Here is a 20,632-nt window from a genome sequence, read left to right on the forward strand (position 1 = left end):
GCACCTACACATATACACAAAAAACACATCATAGAGAAATATGCACAAACAAGTATGATGCATTTCTAGCCCTACACAAGCCATAAGCTCGTGTGTCGGTTGCCTACCCGCTCCCGACATTATCCAGGTACAAGTCCCAGATATGACTTTCTAGATGCATACAGTGTGCATATAAGTCTTACGGCCAGGCCGCACACAATGTGACTTTTAAATCTGTCGCAATATGCTTATATCTGGAAAACAGTTCATAATGTGTGGTACGTCTCCACTATACATTTGGCACTAAGGTCCAAACAACAATCATATTTCATCTGCTCTCATGTGGCAGACAGTCTTTAGAATCTTTTTATCTTTATTGTCTGCTCTCCTATGGCAGAAATCTACTCTCATGTGGCAGATATCCCTTTAATTAATACATTTTTTGTGCTCTACTCTTCTGTGGCAAAGATTCGTTAGATTTTTTTAGTCTTTACTCTCTGCTCTCCTGTGGCAAAGATCCCTTTTAATCATTTACTTTTCTTTCTTCTATTCTTTTACTTTCTTGCTTTCAATATCTCAAATTATTTTCATACTCTTTTCTCGCCTTTTCCTAAATGTCTTATGAAAGAAGAATCATAAGATTCTTAACTTAACTTTGTCTTTCTAAAATTTTTAGGAATTATAACTGTTTTAGCTCTCTTTTCTTATAAAATAATATCTTCAAAAAAATAAATAAATAAATAAATAATAATAATAATAATAATAATAATAATAATAATAATAAAAGAGTATTAATATTAATATTTTTATTTTGATATCAAAATCTAGTTCTTAGGACTTTATTCTTAATTTTTAGAAAATTCCGTTTTAAATCTAAAACTTTTTAAATATTTTAATTTTTAACCCAATATTTTATAAAATTTATAATTTAACTTCATATTTATAAAATTACTAATTTAACTTTATATTTCTAGAAATAACCCTGAATTCTTATTAAATATTCGATTTATCTGGAACTTTTACTTTTTACTCAAAATACCCCTAAAACTTATATAATTACTATTTTTAATTACTGACGGAGGTAAAATATCGGTAAAAATTTTCACAAAAATTTTCGGGTTGCAAGTATAGTTCTAAATCGACAATTAAACCTCAATCAATATTTAAATTGTTTGTCACTTAAGCAAACCCAATAAAATTAACTAAAGTATTAAACATCGGGTCATCTCTCAAGGAATTACAGAGAAGTGTACTTATAATTGGTTATGGAAAAGTATTTTTGGGGTTTTTGTGATAAGAGACAAGTAACGTAAATAACAAGGAAATAAAATAACAACTAAGAAAAGTCCTAGTAAGGATTGAGAATTGGAATTCCTATCCTCATCATCAATTGTAATAGTAATTACCTTTTGCTTTCACTTAGTTAATCTCTAACAATGAAGGAAAGTCAAGTGAGCAAAATCAACTTAAGTTCACAAGTCCTAATCAAAGACTAGATTTAGTGAAGCCTAAGCCAACCAGCAAGTCTCAATCATCAATCGACAAAAGAATTTTGATAACTCAAGAGTCTCTAATTGATCAATCCAAGTTAAGAACATAAAAATCTAATTTAAAATCCAACCAAACATTTTATCAAATATTTGGAAGGCATAAAATAAAACAGAGAAAGCTAACAAGACATAGCAAAATCTAAAACTAACCAAAGCAAGAAAACAACAATAACAAGGCAATTGAACAATAAGGAACGTGAAACATAAATTGCATTAATTAAAATTGAGAGTAACACATGAACTCATAAAATAAATTGGCAACATAAAGTAATCAACAAGAGAAATAGATAACTAAGGTGCTAGAACAAATAAAAGTAGAAGAGAAACTAAATTAAAGTAAAGTAGAAATCTGAATTTGAGAAGAGCTAAACCTAAGAACCCTAAACCTAGAGAAAGGAGAGAGCCTCTCTCTCTAGAATTCTACATCTAAACCTAAAATTGTGTATGAATGTATGAATGATTGATTTCCCCTTTCTAGCTCCACTCTGCGGCCTCTAATTAGTATTTTCGAGCCTGAAACTGGGTCCAAAGCAGCCCAGAAATCGCCCCCAGCGAATTCTGATATCTGCAGCACGTGACGCTTTGTCACGCGTACACGTCGGCTATGCGTACACCTCGCTGAAAGAATTCCTAGTTATGCGTACGCGTCATCCATGCGTGCGCGTCATTTGGCTGCTGCACCAGTCACACGTACGCATGCGTCGTCTATGCATACGCGTCGCTGTCAGCTTCTCAAAACAACAATTTCTTGTGTTCCTTCCATTTTTGCATGCTTCCTTTCCATCCTCTAAGCCATTCCTGCCCTATAAACCCTGAAAACACTTAACATACATATCACGGCATCAAATGGTAATAAGAGAGGATTAAAATTAGCAAATTTAAGGCCAAAGAAGTATGTTTTCAATCATAGCACAAAATCAGGAAGGAAAATGTAAAACATGCGATTTATATGTATAAGTGTGAGAATAATGGATAAAATCCACTCAATTCAATACAAAATCAACCGTAAAATAACGGTTTATCAATTACTATATAATTACTATTTTTAATTACTATATAAATACCCTCAAAACTTATATAATTACTATTTTTTATCAAAAATAATATTTGTGTTGGTGACAAACACTCTTTCAAAACCGAAATCTTTTTTTGTGATCTTTCAAAATATATACTTGATTTTAAATCTGTTTTTGAGCTTTTCGGTTACCAAATTTTTTGCAGCTCTTAATTTAATCTTACAACAACCAAACCACATAAAATTTATCAATGTTCCAAACTTAAAAAATAGCCCAAAAATATCCACAATAGATCCATTTTGGCAACTTCATCAAAACCGAACATAAAACACTAAATCAACAATATTTCATCGAATTCAAACACAAAATCATTTAATTTCAAGCCACAATCACAACTAGAAAATTGCTATATACAGACAGATTTACAAACAGATTTGATCTTTATTACAGACAAATTTTTGGTTACCGACAGATTTTGCCCTTCTGTAAAAGCCTCGTCGAAAATTATTTACCAACAGATTTTTTTCCATCGATAATTTACCGACAGATTTAATAATTAATCATCCAATCAACAATCACACATCAAAAACACATTTAATTATCACAAAATTACCAAACCTTACCTTTGTATGGCAGCCACCAAACCAAATACCAAGAAAGATTTATGAATGAGAAATCGAAGAAAAAAAACGTAAAAATCAGTTACTCCATCTCCAAGGTTCTCACTTGGCCGAACCATGCATGAAAGATCAGCAATGCCACTGTTGATTTCTTCCGAACAATAGTGACGTCAACGTGAAGAGGAGAAAGATACGAACACTTTAATCAGATTAAATATTTTTATCGGAGTTACAGAACTAAAAAAATTGAACTCAAAAGGAGGTTGGCCATGGTTTCACGTTCTCTTTCTCTCTTTGGTTCTTTCTTTTCTTTTTCTCTTCGGTGATGAAGAGAGAATGATGAGATTAACTGATGATTAAGTGACAAATGATGATTTTGAATAGTTTTGTGACACGTAAGGAGTTGGGTGTTGTAACAGCCTAGACCACCCGTTAGCATGATATTGTCCGCTTTGGCACACAAGGCCTCACGGTTTTGTCTTTGACGATAGGGATGATAGCCGAAGCCCCCCCACACTCACTCGTCAAAACGCGTTATGCTAGGGAGAGGTATCCACACCCTTATAAAGCATGCTTCGTTTCCCTCCCCAACCGATATGGGACCTTACAATCCACTCCCCTAAGGGAGCCCAGCGCCCTTGCTGGCACATCGATCCGGACTCCGGCTCTGATACCAACTGTAATAGCACAGACCACCCGCTAGCACGATATTGTTTGCTTTGGCACACAAGGCCTCACGGTTTTGCCTTTGACGATAGGGATGATAGCCGAAACCCCCTCCCCCACACTCACTCGTCAAAACGCGTCATGCTAGGGAGAGGTATCCACACCCTTATAAGGCATGCGTTGTTCCCCTCCCCAACCGATATGGAACCTTACAGGTGTCAATGCAAGCATATAAGCTATTGAGTTAAATATTCAAGTTATAAATATTTTAAACGGATAACTATAAAAGCCGGATATATTAAAACACAAGTAATAATAAATATATATATATATATATATATATATATATATAGGATAAATATATATAAATTACTAATATAAATGACATTAGTAACATAATGATAAAAGATATATGATAAAACATTAGCAAAACTAAGTTCACCGAAAAGTATCGATATTTACTCATATCGATCGGCAGATTTTGAACTCAATAATAATATTATTAAACAAATCCTTATTTTAATTAAAGCGGATAAAAATAGAATATAATAATAATAATAATAATAATAATAATAATAATAATAATAATAATAATAATAATAATAATAATAATAATTTTATCTTTTCTCAAAATAGTTCGTTATAATAAAAAAATAATATAAAAATTCTAATTAATTTAATTAACCTCTAGTTATCATAAAATTAATTATGTAAAATATCTTATTATAACAAAATTATATAATAATCTTAATTAATATAAACTCAAGGTATAAAAAAATTAATTTAAATACCTTTAACAAAATAAATTTTAAAAATGAAAGCTCCAATAGAATAAGTCATAAATTATTCATAATCAACAATTTAAAATATGATGTTTAACAAAATATCAATCACTTAATTTAAATTATGTAATATTTACCATTCATAAATTACTGAAATTCTAGTTTTAATTATGTAAAATATCACATAAAATTATATATAATAATCCTAGTCAATTTAAGCTTCAATAATTATAAAATTGATTTAATTATATCTAATAAAATAATTTTTAAATAAATAGTTCAATTTAATAAAATAAATCATAAATAATTTATAAGAGAAGTTTTAAAAATTCGGATTGTTGCACATTATGTGAGATAACTAATTAATCTTGAGCAAATATTCATGCACAACATCTATAAACTGAAAAGACAATGTGTATTATGAAAACCAAGAGTGTTGTTGAATTTTTATTGTAATTTTGTAAACACCTTTTGTCTTGTGCATAAATATTTTTAAATTATTTTTTAGTAAATCAATTTGAGTTGATTGAAACTTTATATGTGATTTGGTTATCAGGTCAAGTGAAAGTACCACAAAAGTATAACCTGATAATCATATGAAGATAATTTATCATATCCTTTACAGCGAGAATGTTACTTTGTATATCCACTAAGATAACATAGCAATAATTGACTTTGGAATAAGAAAGGCAAAAATATATGAAGATTTTCTTTTATTTACTCCAATTTTGATTGGTATACTTAGAAGCATCTTAGGGTGTGTGTGGTTCAAGTATTACTTTGTTACAAAGATTCTATTTCCATGGGAATTAAAGATACCCAAAGGAAAGATGGAAATTGAAATGATGGTATTCTGATTCCCTGGAATCAAACTTGCTTAGAAATAGCTTTTCAAACTTTGAACCAAACATGGGAATATGATATTTCCATCTTAAAATTCCTAAAAATTATTTATAATTTCTCCAACCACACACACCCCTAAGGTTACATACAAGTATAATAAAGACTTGTAAACAAAAACTTACGACTCATAACGTCCGTCAATCACGTCTAGTTGCTGCTGAAGCTTCTCAGTTGTCCAGATCAAGTACAATATATCATAGTCTAAATTAGATATGCTAGATAATGTGAAAGTCGAAGAAGAAATTTTTACACCTTGTTAAATACAAACTTGAAATAAAACAAGAGTTTCAACCATAAAAAGTAAATCGGTATTAATAATACCCAGGAAAACAAGCCAAAACTTAGAATAGCTTCCATTAGCTTATCAAAAATGTCAATAACTTAGTTAAAGAAAAACATGTCTAAGATAGAATAATAAGATATCCAAGTTTTCGTACCTCTACAAATTCTTTCTTATGGACTTTAAGATACTTTGTTGTTCCACATCCTGACAAATACCTCAAGATTGCAGATGCTAGCTTCATCAGGCCCTCCACATATGTCCTGGAATTTCTTCATTGTTGTGATGATACATGATGAATTTCAGTAACTTTCAGATAGATGTTTGACAATAACTTCAACAGCCTTACTATACGCATAAAAGGATTAATACTAATTATTAAGTGTAAAACACAAAAAAAAAAAGATAAACAGAGAAAGAACGTGCAACTCACCAAACTCCAAGTAGAATTTCAAGTTTCGAATTCTCCTTTGCAAAAATTAAATTGAAGGTGGCATCTTATCTTTGTTGTTCATTCTGTCCGTAGTCATAGCTCAACCCTGCAATATCATAAACATCCTTTCTTAGACTACCTCTCTTTTCTTTTATCTTGTTACCATATATTCATATACTCATAAACATCTGTGAATTTCCGTTCAACATTATTTTCACTAAATCAAACTCATTAAAACTTCTTAAATGTGATTCTTTAATCAAAATCAAAACAAAATAAGTTAAATTCTTATTATTCAAAATTCTGCTTAAACTACCTTAAATCAAGATTTACTAAATTAAATTTCACGGCAAGGTGCCAAGGTCTTCTAAACTTTAGGAGGCAACCACCAATCTCATTTTTTCTTATAATTTAATTCATTTCAAACTTATAAAAATTTTGGCAGCACCTCCCGTAAAACTCGGACTTTACCACCTTTCAAGAGTTCTATCCAAACCACAATTCCCAACCCTTCTCAACAATTTCAAAACCAAACCATTCCTCGATATAAACATATTAATGAGATTTCCAATATAAAACCATTTCTTGATACAATCATATAAATTAGATTTTTCCATCATAAAACTGTTTCTTGATATGAACATATAAATTAGATTTTCCAACATAAAACCGTTTTTCGATATAAACATATAAATCAGATTTCAAATTCAGCTTTCATTAACTGCCACAACGCCAACTCAATCAATCAAGTAAATCCGAAATTCTCAGTGACTCCAACACAATCAAGACACCAATACAACCATCAAACGACCACTTCAACAACAACCAACAAACCAGAATACTCAGCCTTCTCAAACAGTTAATAAATCAATCAGGCAAACAATTATGTTCATCCAAAGCAATCCAGTTCAATCCATTCAATCCATAAGGCTCACATAATCATAAAAATATATTTTTCATATCCATATCGACTTGTAACAATATCCTTGATAATAAAAACGATTTTAAGAACAAACCCTACGTCAAATAGTCGAAATCCAAAAGCTATAAAATGCATCAGAACCCTTCTTTCTTTCTCCTGGCCTGCAATAGTGGCAGCCACAACTACAATTCCATTTTACTTCTGCAGCAACAGGAGTTCCATTGCTACTGCTGCCGTGCTTGTTGCCGCCATGCATGGTTGCTAGGAGCAGTGTTGATGCCGCCGGAGTTCGTCGTTGGAACTGCGACTGCTCTGTTCATGGTTCCTTCTTGGTACAGTAAGTGTCTCTACTCCAAAAACTCTTTTAGTCGCTGTTCTATTATATGTTTCTAAGGTCTTTACGGTGTTATTACTATAAGGTTGAAAAAAGATAAATAGTATATATAATTATTGCGAAGAAATGTATACCGGCGTTAGGATTAGTGGTGCCAACTTAAATCTATCCGGTACTGCGTGTGAGGAACTTAAAACTGTTGATATGACAAGAAAAAGATTTAGAATAAAAATCCGAACGCTTATCTTAAAGATTTTGACCCTAGGTTAGACCAACGGATAAAAATCACGAAACGGATCCATGTTAGGCCCAAGCTCACACATATATAAGCTCATAACTTAGTGAATTCAGCACTTATATATTCTCCCCCTTCTTTGAGGAAGCACGTTGAGAGAGAAGAGAGAAAAGGGAGAAGAAACTCTAGCTCCATACACCTTCAATCCACGATAACTTTTTCTATGGAACTCCGATCGCCGCACCGTTTGCGGCCACACGAAACTTATCTCCTCTTCTTCAATTCTATCCGATTAATTTGGTAAGCAAATTGAAATTTCAGCTCTATTTTCTCATTCAAAGCTAATTTTACGTTTTGATCTTGGTTATTGAGGATTTTTAGTGATTTTAATGTTATCGGAGTTCTCTAACTTGTGTTCTTGGTGATTTTCGTCACTAAATTTAGTAGGTTAAGGTAGGAAAGCCTAATCAATTTATTTTTCCTAATTATGTATAAAACCCTAGCTTGAAAAGTATGTAATGTTGGTTTAATTAATTTTGGGTAGAGTTGCTCGGTGATTTTGGTGCAAGTTGGATTGCTTGATTTGAGTTGTTGTGGAATTGGAGTTGGACTTGCTTTTGGAGCACTCAATGGAGGCTTGGTGGTGTCGATGGAGGCTTGGGTCTATCCAGAGCGAAAATCCAAGTGTTGGAGAAAAGCACCGTCAATAAGATACGAGTTTTGGTTTTGAGTTGGCATTATGTAAGATTATGTGAATGCCTAGGTTAACTGTCTCTAGCATAAGATTGAATAAAATTTGGTTATTGTTGTAATTATTTAAATGGATATATGTATGTGTATGCATGATCAAATGTTGATGTGGTTGAATTGTGATTGTTTAGTTAAATTTATGAAGATATGATGAGTATATTGTATGTTGCTTGAAATTGTGATGCATAATGATACCGTTGATGTTATTAGATCAGAATTAATTGTGGGAATGGATGAGGGATTTATATTAGTGAAAATTTGGGACGGAGGCTGTGATCGGGTAAGTTCAGGTAAAGGTGATGGAGTGGAATAAGTGAATTTGGTGCGATTTGTGGTTGTCATGGTAATATTGAATTTGGTATTTAATATGTGAAAGGTGTTTGATTTGGATAATTGTTGAGATTGATGAGTAATGAATGAAAGGGTGTTGAATAGATTGAATATGATTGAGTGTTGGCACTGAAATAGAGAAAAAGGATTTTTGGTTTCAAAAGGAAAGATTTGAAGAAATGGTTAATTATGAATATGCAGAATTTTGTGTAAAAATAGATTTTTAACCAACTTTGACGGGTCATAACTTGGTTGTTGGATCTTTAAATTTTGTGAAACTTATCTTAAATAAAAATTGGGTCTGTTTAGTTTATGACATTTGAAGAACGGATGAAAAATAATTTTTAACGAAAAAGATATGCACGTTTGAAGTTTATGATTAAAAATTGAATTCTGCAAAAATTGCAGAAAATGAGGTCATGCGTCCGCGCAGCCTATGCGTACGCATGAGAGGTGTTACAGAACTGAAAGAGTTCCGTGCGCATACCGTGCACATGCACAAAATTCAAGTCATGCGTACACAAAACCTAAGTTACAAAATTGAATGTTTTTGTGCGTGTTCCGCGCGTACGAGCTAAAAGGGGACTACACACGAGGCATGCATATCCACGACTGTCCTATTTTTTAGAAAATGTCAATTTTAACTATTTTTGTCTATTCACTATGATTTTTCACCTCTGTAACTCCTATTTAAAATTTGCTAACCAGTTTTAGGCTCTAGAATAAGTGAGAGCATATTGAAGGCATTGATTTAAGATATTCCCAAATAAATGCTTGTTAAATTGGATGACTTGGTTGCGGGGATGGTAGTTTGTGTAATATCCTATCACTCTAAACCTTACCTCTAGCCATAAAGCAAAGGATAACAGAGCACCACGACAGTTCTAAAGCTCATACAATAATATATATGGAAGGAAGTAATAATACCATAATGCCGATGAAGGAATAAAGCTCAAGGACTTAGAAAACAGAGATACAAAAGCGTGAAACGTTCACACGAGAAAACTAAATGCGTAAAGGTAAGAAAAGGATCATAGATACAAGATAAACAAGAGTAGACATATATATATATATATATATATATATATATATATATATATATATATATATATATATATATATATATAAAAGAGAACTAGACACAGCCTGCGGAGTTTAGACCGGCTAGCTAGCTCAAACAGAATACAACAGAGTTTTTGAAATAAAACAGCAATATTCTGTCTCTCAAAGTAAGCCTCTAAGGCAACAAGTATACTATACAAAAGTAAGAGAGATACTACATCAAAATAACCAAAATACAAAGATAAAAGAGATCCTCCGCTCTGTCACTATCCCGCAAACTCACCGAGATGGGTTGCAACCTACATCTGAAAAACAAAAACTACATATGGTATGAGAACCGGAGGTTCTTAGTATGGTAACAGTGCCCAATAGATAAGATATAAGATTTCGGGGTGCCAAAGGCAATCCTAAAATTTCATACCGATATAAAGATATTCAACTTATAATAAAAACTTAAACCATAAAAGGGTTATCTATCTTAAAGGATTTCTAAGTCTAATAAAAATACCGCTGTTCCACAGCCTTTACCAACCTATCATCCATGCGATCCCATCGTCACTGCCTACCGAGCCTCCTCAATCCCAGCAGAAAACACAAGTAATGCAAGTAAGTAAAACACAGGTAATATACATATACAGTAGCTAATTCAAGAAGTAAGTAAGCATGTTATACATTTAGGCACTAAATGCAAGTACGCAAAGCAAACAAACACATAGAAGATGCATATGATGAATGCCTATCCTATTGGCCGTAATATCACTTGTCGGTTCAATTGTCAACCCAACACATCCCTTTAGGATGTCGCCTTTCGGTCACGAATAATTGTTACCCCAGGGATATAGTGTCCAGTCCACTCTTGCAACTCGAAAGGATGCGAGCGGGATATTCTGCCTCAGACCTCACATCTCAACGTAAGCAGGATTAACCACCGTCCTTACGCTAGCGCCGCAACCTCGACAAATGAGATTAACTACCGTCCTTGCTAGGCGCATAGCGACTCATTAATCTCAGTATATAAATAGTATATAATAAATCTTAGTGATCAGTGCTCATATAGCACAAGTCCATTAATACTTAACTCATTAATCTCATCAACCAAAGTCATTCATTTCCAAGTTCCAAAATCATCATCAGTTCTTAATATATTATCATTTCAACTCTCTGCCAATTCACTCAAGTCATTCCATCCAGAGAACTTTCCAAGCCTAAATCTTCGTCTTCTAAAATCATTAACAAAAAATATCTAAATTAAGTTACCTAACCCATCCTCACTAGTCTTAAAGCCTAATCACAAGTTAAGAGTCTTAAATAGAGATTAGAGAAGTTTAGAAAGCTAGAAGAACCCTTAAAATGTCAAAAAAAAAGTTTTTAGCAAAAGGGGGTCATGCGTATGCATCCTCCCTCTCGCTTACACATGGGTGTCAAATTGCCCAAGTCGCGTACACAAGCTATGTCCGCGTACGTGAACACTTAGAAACAGCAAGGGGTTTCCGCGTCGCATGTTACAAGTCGCGTACGCATGCTTGTAAAAATGACATTATCACGTACGCATGCCAGTGTCGTGTATGCGAGAGTGCTTGGCAGCAGCCAATTCCCGTGTCGCATGCACTGTCCGCGTACGCATGCCTTGAAAATCTTAGAAAATTTTTAAAACTTGCAGATTTCATATTTTTGTATCAAATTTCAAACGCGCATAACTTTTTATTTTAAAATATTTTCCATCCATTTTTCAAACGTCTTAAAGTTCTTGGACCCAAATTTCATTTAATATAAGTTTCATCAAAATTGAGGGTCCGAAGCACAAGTTATGTCTTGTCAAAGTTCATTAAAAATAAGGTTTTATCAAAACTTGCAAAGTTCTCTAGCTAACCAAACCAAATCCATACATAATAAATTCCAATCCTACACTTTCTTACACATTACCAATTACAATGATATCACTGTTCAACCCTACAACCCTTAACCATTTAGTTCCAAAATCAACAACTACCTCTACAATTTCCACTCGTACACCATCACTCTCAACAATTACCAATCCAAACTATCACAAGTCATTATTCATCAATTTTATCATTGTCAAAACCCTTAATCCGTATCATTTATCAACAAAAATTAATTTTTATTATTAATTATCAATAACATCATTTTTTATCATCAATCATCAACAACCAATATCAATTCAATCCTATCCTAAGGTCTACTAGCCTAAATTTTACAAAACATTACATATTAACTAAACAAATCGAAATTATACCTTGGCCAATTCGCACCAAATACCAAAATTGACTTTTAAACAAGTTTCCAAGTCCAAACAAGTCTCCAAACTTAATTCCAATGCTCCAAGCAGCCAAATCAACTCCAAAAATCATCAAATTCAAGCTATACATATTCAATTTGCCATAATTAATATCTAGGACTCACAAATATACCAAACCACAAGGATTTTGAAGTAATTTACCTTATCTGATGGTATTCGAGGCAAAATTCAACAATAATCCAATGCTAGATCACCCCTAAATAACCAAAATCACAAAATCTATTCAATAACTATACCCAAAATTTTGAAACTGTTAGGGATGAGAACTAGGCAAGCAAGTGTGAGTTCATTACCACTTTGTTTTAGTAGAAATGACAGACTCGGCGAGAGCTACGCGTGGCCACAAATGGCACGTAAATCGGAGCACTGTAGCTCAAGTTACAAGTAAATGAAGAAGGAAATAAATATTGTAATCCCTCTTCTCTTCTCCCTTTACTCCCAATTCCCAGCTGCTATGTTTGGTTTGTTACGAGGCTGAATGACCTTCATTTACACTCTTATATATGTTGGGCTTGGGTCCAACTTGAATCCGGTCCAACCGTTTAGTATTTTTGGTTCTTTCGGCCCAACTTTGGGCCAAAATCTTTAGAATTAGCACCCGATTTTTAACTTTAAATATTTTTTTTTAAGTTTTTCTAAGGTTTTATTTTCTCTCTCGCAGTATCAGACAGAATTAAGCCAGTACTGCTGGCTAATTTACCGGTACGCATTTTACGTAATTTTTCATAGAAAATTACATTTTTCCACTCGAAAAAATATACTGAATTCAAATCTCACCTTTAAATTTTCTAATTAGTATTTCTAAATTTTCGAACCTATTTCAGACAATTAAATTATTATTTTATTTTAATTAAACGGTTAATAACTTTTGGTTCTTATAGTTCGTCCCGCTCCCTGTGAAGACGGTGGTGTTATCTCGCTCACAAGATGGAAGAATTGGTAAAATGAATGAGAATGTGGTTAGTGAACCTAATGATTTCAAAAACTGATTAAAAGACATTGATAATACATATTGCGATCTGATTCATTGTACTGGCAAGGACGGTGGTGAATCCCGCTTGCACACTGAACTAAGTCAGGTCAGGACAAGGACGGTGGTTATTCCTGCTTGTTCGTGGTTCTCTCTGGTTGCATGGTGACAGGGCACATAGTCTCTCTAATGGTGACAGGGCACATATTCCCTCTAATGGTGACATGGCACATATTCCCTCTAATAACTAGCCAGTGTGCTGAGATATTAGTGCGCAACAGAGAGAAAATGTCCGGATTAGCTATCGAATGTGTCAGGTTTTGGCATTATAACTGACACATGAGCTCATGGCCAGTAGGATAAGCATGCATCATATGCATTTGTGTGTATTGATTGGGTGTGCATCTTGTTTTTGGCTTGCTTTGTTGAATAATTGTATCTATATGCTATTTGAACTAATTACTTTATCTACTCTCTCTTTTTGTGTATTCTTTTTATTGTTTTGTATGTGTTTAAACAACTGAGAGATCTTTTATGTTGGCGATGGTGATGTTGAGAGTTGTTCTTGATGTGAATGTGCTGATTGAAAGTTTGTGAAAAACTGAGAATAAATAGATAGCACCCTATTACTTGTGTTTGTTCCTACTGAATATTTACTAAACTCAATACCAAAATTCTGTGGTATTAAATTTAAAAAGAAAAGGGCTGAGGGGAGCATAGGAGAGAATTTGAGATCATGGATCATTGACATAGAAAAGTATGTAGTATGTTTACCCATTTTGGATTAGTATAACTCTAGGTTTGGATCTTGTTTGTCGGAGTTTAGGATTGCCTAGTGCGTTCGTATGATTTTACATCATCTCTATTTGAAATTATTATCCTACGAAAAATCTTTGGATTCTCATCTATTGTCGAATTTTATTATATTTTAGAATCAACTAGAAACTTGCATGAAGAAACACCCACCAAAACAATTCTCAAAAAATTAATTTGATTTGATTTAATTAACAAATATAAACTATAGCATAAACAGTGAATTTAAACACAAATTTTCTCTAATTTCTTAGTCCTTTAGATATCAGCAACTGTTGAGCCAATCTTTAAAATTGACTTTGTCACACCATATTGCTTCGATCATGCTCCTATTTTATTCCAACTTTCCATGATTTTAATACTAAACCAAAAGGAAAAAGAAGAAAAATTCTTTTTTTTTCTAAAACAAAAATGTCTAAAACAATCAAACATAATAAACGACTAAAAAAACGATTAAAAATCGAAATTTAAAAAGTGAGTTTAAAAAAGTAATAAGGAAAGAAAAAAAAAGAAAGAAAAAGAAAGAGGAAATTAGAAGCAGTGAGAAGGGGATGTAATGAAAGGTTAAGGAAGAAGAAATTGTAAGGAGATTAATAAAAGAGTTCAGTGCACCCAGAAAGACCTGAAAGAAAAAGATAAAGTGGAAGACCGTGGAATAATAGCACAAATTCACAACCGATGAAAAAAGGCATGCAGAAGTCAGCAAGGAGAGTGCTTTTGATGGTGGAAGAAGATTTTGAGGAGAACTCGGCCTAATTCAATCAGGAGCAACAAGCCTTTCACAAAATTGGGGATGATAGTGTTAAACTTAAATGAATGCTATGGATAATGAGTAAAATCAATCAAAAACAATAATGATCAATAGCATATGTATTGACAAACTGAATATACTTAGATATATTAAATAAAAGTAAAAAGATTAAAAATATCAATTTTCAGCAAAATATGCATTGAAAACATGGGCTGATGGGCAGAATGAAATAAAAAAAATTGAAAATATCAGTAAAAAAAAAAGAGCATAAAAAACTCAAAAAAAAATGAAGAGGTTGTCAAATCAGTTGTTAAAGACTAAATTTTAAGATATAACTATAAATAAACTTATTTAGTATTTAGTCATTTTTATTCAAAACAAGTTGTAATTTTTTTGAAAGAAAATTATATTTATCGCGTAGCCAAAATACAACTACGTCTACATCTAATCATCTATCTATTTCTTTCGCTCATTAATTAACCTCGTTGATATATATTTCATTTACTGTACATATTTTATTGTATATTTTTAAAAAACTGGATTTCTAATATATATATATATATATATGAATCTATCTATGTCACAAAAAATATGTATATATATTTGTGTGGGTCGATTATATCATGGCCTGGGTGTTTGATCTGGATGTCACTACTTGATATGTCTGCATATATGATATAATGTATTTCAATGGAAAACCTTTTTGTCTCTAACACCGTACCAAAGACATCATATGAGATATATTTGTGCCTGCTAATAAGATTCTATATCAATGAGATCACATTGCCATATTAATAAAAAAGTTAAGTAATTTTTTCGTTTTTAAAGTCTGAGACCGAAATTAAAATCGTCTCCGATTTTTTTTTATTATTAAAATTATCTTTAACATTACAAAATGTTATAACATCGTTCTTTTGTTCATAAACAATATTTTTTTGACAATTTTATTTTTAAAAAAATAGAAAAATCCTCCCTACTCTCACCACTAACCTCTATCATCATCATCATTGCTGTACATCTTTTTCTTTCTTTCTTTATCCTCATCACTACAATCACCATAATCATCACCACTTCCACTATAACCAGCACATCTTCTTTCTCTTTATTTTCAATTTATCATTCTAAATCACTACCGTCCACCTACTACTCCCGACCATTTTTTTCACCTGAACTGTTTTTTTTTGTGCAACAATTTAACAACAACAATCACAATAAATTCATAAAAATTTTAAATTAAGGTGATTTTTCAACAGTCACCCTCAAGCCCTACACATCACATAAAACTTTACTTTACCATTCTAAAATAATCAAACTTCAATAGAGTGAATTGAAGAAATCCAAGTTCAGAAACAAAAAATACCATACCTCAACCGTCGAGAACAAAATTGAAAGGCATCAAACATCAGAGAGGAAATTGATTATCAAGAACATGAACTTAGTGTAGGTCTTGTACCAAGAGAACCCAATCCTAGCCTTCACCAAATGATTCAAATTCAAATCGAACTTCCCTGGACACAAACGGATCCTCCACATGCGTCGCTGTAGGTTGATTCCAACACCAATTTCTCAAGAACAAGACAGCGAAAAGCATCACTATATACTCATGGCACCCAAACAGAACCCTATTCACAACGTGCAGCACCTTCAGCGAAGGGAGGAACACAGAGAAAGGAGCCCCGTGCAATCCAAGCGTCTGACTCCGACTTGTTGCCATCCTCTTGACGAAGCAACTGCTGACGTCTCCCCGCCGTAGAAGGCCGCTCTCTTCTCCGCCGTCGTCTCCCTCTTCTTCTTTTCCTTTTCTTTTTTCTTCTTCTTTTGTTCTTTTTGTTCGTTTCAGTTTGTCTGTTTTAGGTGCAGTGAAAAGGGGTGGGGGTAATGGATGGGTGAGACTGGGGTAATTAGTAATAATAGGAAAGTGATATTTGTGTCATTTCAAAAATTATTATGTTCAAAAGAACGATTTTATAATATTTTGTAACATTGAGGATAATTTTAATAACAAAAAAAATCGAGGACGATTTTGAGTTTGGCCTCAAATTTTAAAGACAAAAATAATACTTAACGCTAATAAAAATAAGGGGAGTGCTAGGAGAACAATAAAAATTTTTAAGAGAAAGTTTAGGAGGCAACACTTTTATTGAAATTTGGCCAACACTTAACCATCAAAGAAAAAATGATTAATCTTATACCATTAGATTTCATCTTATACCATTAAAAATATTAATGATAACTAATTGATGGTTAAATATTACAAATTCTGCTGTCCCCTATTACTCCTCTTCACATTTATTATTTAAACAACCATTTAAAGCATAAATTTAATCAACCGACGATGTAAATTCTTTTTATGTTATATATCATAGACATGCACAGAATATCTCGATGTTACTGTGTAGTAGGCATGTAGCTATCAATTTTTAATTAATTTCCTTAACAAAGGACTAATTCAATTGTCATGGTTACTAGAACCTGCAGGCTCTGCCGTATATATATATATATATATATATATATATATATATATATGGGATGTATTTTGTAAGAATGAAATTTTTATATAAAAATGTAAAATTATATTTATAGTTATTGAATTAATTCAAATAATTAAGATTAAATTTAATAAATAGTATATAAATAATGTATTTATTATAGTTATAAAATTTATATATGAATGTATTTATAATCATTATATTTATAATTATTATTTTTAATTTTATTAAAATATAACTAATAAATAAATTAAAATAATTATAATTTTTAACTAAACAAAAGCCATATTTTTATCTTTTGTTCTAGAAAATCTTCACGTGACTTTTATCTCCATGGTGGGAAAAAATAATTCAGCAGGAATAATCTAATACTTTGTTGGTAGCATTATTTAATTAATTTTACTATGGTTGATAAATTAGGCCGTCGGAAATTTAATTAATTTTAACTTCTTTTATTAATAAAAATAAATTATTTTATTTATGCACCAAAATATTTTATTTTTTTAATATTATATTTAAAAACTAACTTTCATATAGTACTGTAACTTCTTCATATATTAAAAAAATTCTTAAAATAATAATTAAAAAAATTATTTCTCCCAATAAATCATAGATTACTAAATTATTTTTTAAAAATTATCAACAATATAATATAGGATTACTTTCGCTTAGTTTTAAAAAATATTTATTTTTTATTTTTTAAGAAAATGTTTTTTAAGAAGTTCTATTTCGTATTTGTATAAATTTTTAAAAAAATACATTCTATTTTCAAAAATACTTTTAATTTTATTTGGATAAAAAATATGATTATTTAAATTTATTTATTAGTTATATTTTAATAGAAATTAAAAACCATAGCTATAAATATAAGGCTATAAATACATTCATACATGAATTTAATGACTATAATAAATACATTATTTATATACTATATATGAGTAGGTTTAATTTTAATCATTTAAATTAATCTAATAACTATAATAAATACATTTTCACATTCTCATATAAAAATTTTATTTTCTCACACACACACACACACACATATATATATATATATATATACACGTCTCATTCTTATTTTATTTTTACGATGATATTATTATTCAAGTGGTAATTAGGCCTCGCATCACTTGATATTTATGATGTACTTTATTTTGTTTTAGTAAATAATTTTGATCATGCATGTGCATTATTATTATATTAGTACAATGCTATTTATTTTGCATATTATTCCTCAAGTCAAATCCCATAGAAAAGTGAGAATAAAGAAAAGACAAAAGTTGTCACCCCCGTTTGACAAAAAATTGACACCCAAACAAGAAATGTTCTTCTTAATGCATATAATTATCCCATTATGATCTTATAAATGTCCCCAAAATCTAAGGCACTCCTATTTTCTGATTTGATTAAACCAAAATTATGTGGGAGACAAGGTGACCACCACAACAATGTAGTGTCAATTTTCTCATCCTCTCTACAAATTGTTGCTAGCACAACGTAACCTTTTATAATTTTATTTTATTTTTATTTTTATTTTTGTTCATAACCAATAATTCTGTGTTCCAATAATCAAAGTTTACTACTACTATTCCTCCGTCTTGTGCCCATCTCTTTCCATGTGAGGCCAACGTGCGAGGAAGCAAACAGACATTAGTTAAATTAAAAATCATCATCATCTGGATGGGAAAAGTGAATGAAAAAGGAAAAAGGAAATTGATGAATCTTTTTCCATTCGTGCATGCATGAATTTGTCGAATACACATCAAAGGGGGAACACCACTTTATACTAAAGTGCTTAGGTTTTTGTCTTGTTGATGACTAGAAATTAAAAAATAGCAATGTTTTCTCTCATCAATTATGATTATTATTATTTATAAAACTCTCTCATCCATTATTAACATGGTTCTGAGAATCATATTAAACCGATCAATTCGATTAGATTAATCGAAATCAACTATCAAATCGGTCAAAAATTAGTTGTCAATAAATCGATAAAAAAAAATGGATAAGTTTAGAGCTTAAGAATTTATAAAAATTGAACTTTTAAATAAATTATGAGAGTAATAGTATGATTATTCGAACATGCGACCTCAATAAATATGAAAAGACTATACTATTTGAACTATAGTTCGTTGGCCAGTTTTTTCTTGTTCACTATTTAAATAACCATTTGATAGATTAATTCCTAAATTATTTTTTTATGTAACAAGAAATCCTTAAATTTAAGTTAATTAGTTAAAAGTGAAAAATTATTTTTCATTATCATCCACAGATACTAACCCTGAACTTTTAAAATTATCTTACCTCAATAAATATATTCGATTTTCTATACTCATTACTTCTTTTTTTAGTCGTTAATTTAATTTGTATAAATCTCGTGCAAAAAATATTGTAGACATTCAAATATGTAATCCATTGTAAAATTTGATTTAATATTTACTATTCAAAAAGTCATGGAAACATAAATATCTACTAAATATCAGCATAACTGTGAGCGCATCTAACAATAAAACTCAAATTATGTATATGTGACAGAATTTATTTAATATTACCATAAAAATGTTTAATAAATCAAGTATATATCAAAAGTTGGGAAACCGCTATATATTAACAACTTTAATAATCAGCATCTATAAAACGAAAAGAGGGAAAATATACATATTTTGATATACATCATTTCTAGTATATCCTTTACATACATTTTTTGTTGTCGTTTTATCTTTTAAGTTATGTATATGTTTTAGGGTAATTTACTTAAATAAATTAAATAAATAAAAAATTATTAGATTATTTTAATTGTAAAAAGATAATATTTTTGTCCTTAAACATTTTATATAAATCATTGTTATTCTAGAAGTTTCAATAAAAATATATAAAATTCGAAAATAAAAAGTTCCTTGATAGCAAATAGCATTTCCTTGATTTTGTTTAATGAAAAAGAAAAAACAAGTTCATTAATTAAGTCCACGGAATCATTTATACCATTAAAAAAATAAATCAGATTTTGATGCTATTTTTTATAAGCATTATTAAAAAATAAAATCTTTTTAATTTTAAAATTTGGTAATTTTATATTAAGTAAATTTTAAAAAAATTATTGTAAATGATCAATTTTTTAAAAAAATAAAAAATCTAAAACTTAAATTTTATTCCAAATTTTTTATGTACTTTTTTAATATTTATTCAAATATTGTCATAATAAATAAGTCTTTTATAAAAAAAAATTTGTTATTTATATAAAATATAATATTTATTAATAATAAAAAAAGTCAATAATACAATTACTTGACATAAATATGAAGCAATAATTAGATTATTAGTAAGTATACGTATTATTTTGGTAATTATATTTATGAGATAACTATTCATTTGATATCTAAAAGATTTAGCAACAAAAAAGTCTTTAAAAAATATTATTGACAAACAGTTC

The 20,632-nt window shown here is 30.7% G+C and overlaps 1 pseudogene; it reads right to left on the bottom strand.

Annotated features, from left to right (window-relative positions):
- LOC110271965 (uncharacterized) overlaps positions 1 to 20,632 on the bottom strand; it is a 42,428-nt pseudogene that overhangs the window by 11,680 nt on the left and 10,116 nt on the right.

The sequence above is a fragment of the Arachis ipaensis genome, chromosome B5 (assembly GCF_059453495.1).
Source record: "Arachis ipaensis isolate K30076 ecotype BB chromosome B5, ASM5945349v1, whole genome shotgun sequence".
NCBI classification, from domain to species: Eukaryota; Viridiplantae; Streptophyta; class Magnoliopsida; order Fabales; family Fabaceae; genus Arachis; species Arachis ipaensis.